This window comes from Melozone crissalis, unplaced genomic scaffold (genome assembly GCF_028551555.1).
Source record: "Melozone crissalis strain CALT ecotype California unplaced genomic scaffold, PUWL_Pcris_2 ptg000424l_1, whole genome shotgun sequence".
Lineage (NCBI taxonomy): Eukaryota > Metazoa > Chordata > Aves > Passeriformes > Passerellidae > Melozone > Melozone crissalis.
Genome location: NW_026536152.1, coordinates 21620 through 23284, shown reverse-complemented (window position 1 = coordinate 23284; position 1665 = coordinate 21620).

The following is a 1665-nucleotide window of genomic DNA, read 5'->3' as shown; positions in this document are numbered from 1 at the left end:
GCTCAGGGGGTGATAGCTCCATCCCAATCCTGGTATCCCTATGGAATTCTGTGGGACAGGAGGGTAACAGCTCCATCCCAATCCCACCCTGTTCTCCCTGTGGAATTGTTTGGGACAGGGGGGTGGCAGCTCCATCCCAATCCCACCCTATGGAATTGTTTGGGATGGGGATAACAGCTCCATCCTAATCCTGGTATCCCTGTGGAATTGTGGGGGACAGGGAGGAGCTCAGGGGGGTGACAGCTCCATCCCAATCCGACCCTATGGAATTCTGTGGGGCTCAGGGGGTGACAGCTCCATCCCAATCCCGTTCTCCCCATGGAATCGAGGGATGGAAAACCCAAACCCTTTGCCAACCCCACCCCAAGCCTTGGGAGGGATCCCTGGGATGGGAAAATCCCTTCCCAAACCCCCAGGAGAGCCATCCTGCTCCTCCCTCTGCCTTTGGCAGCAATTCCAGGGGAGAGGAAGGAAAAAGCCCCAAACTTTAGGATAAGGAAATGTTGGGAAGCTCCAAGGAGCTGGAAATGTTTACATGGACAGGAGCAAAGCTTCCATTTATTAATTTTTTTTTCTATGGGGACTTGGAAAACCCCACTGGATAAGCTATTGATCCCTAATCCCACCTTTTCCTCCTCTTTTTCCCCTCTCCTTTGCTTCCTTCAATTTCTTGGAATGGCTGGAGAAACCTTCCCTCGCTTCCACACTGCATTCCTCAGAGGTTCTGCTTTGTACCACCACAAAAATCCTTAAAAATCTTGATTTTTCCATGGGAGAAAAGTGCCAAAATTCCTTTAAAATCAGGATTTGGGGGCTTGGAATTCATTGGGCTGAGTGTGCACAGGAATATTTAAAAAAATGAGGATTTTCCAGCTTTTTTCTCCAAGTTGGATGGGAAGAAAGATCTTTCCTTCTTCCCCTCACTTTCACTCCAGGGCTGGAATTTGGTTGGAAAGAATTTAAAAAATGGGGATAGGGAAGAGGGGGATCCTGGACAAGGTTGTTTTTCCCAAATTCCTGGAATTTTTCCTGCATTTTTGGGGTGGAATTGGAGCAGGAGACGCCCCTTGGTGGCTCCACGAGGAACTGAGGAGTTGGGAATTCTCCAGCTGGAGTCCCCAGGGAAGGTTGGAATTTCTTGGCTGCAATTCCAGCTGCCCAAGGATGGCTTCAGTGGGAATCTTTTCCTTTCTTTGTGCAATAAAATGGATTCAGGAGCTTTTTATGGAGGAAAGAAAAATCAAAAATGGCCTTTTTTATTTATTTTCTGCCCCTGGGGGGGGATGTGCCAGAATTCCCAGTGGGATGGGGGCAGATCCAACCTCTCCTGCCACTCCAGAGTGGGAATTTTATGGATCTAAACTCTCCTGACATTCCAGAGTGGGGGTTTTATGGATCCAATCCCTGTTTTGGCATTCCCAGAGTGGATTTGGATGGATCCATCCTCTCTTCTGCCATTCCAATGTGGGATTTTTATGGATTTAACCTCTCCTGCCATTCCTGAGGGGGTTTTTATGGATCCAGAGTAGATCCAATCCCTGTTTTGGCATTCCCAGAGTGGGATTTTTTATGGATCCAATCCCTTTGTTGGCATTCCAGAGTGGTTTTTTCATGGATCCAACTTCTCCTGCCATTCCACAGTGGGAATTTTATGGATTTAACATC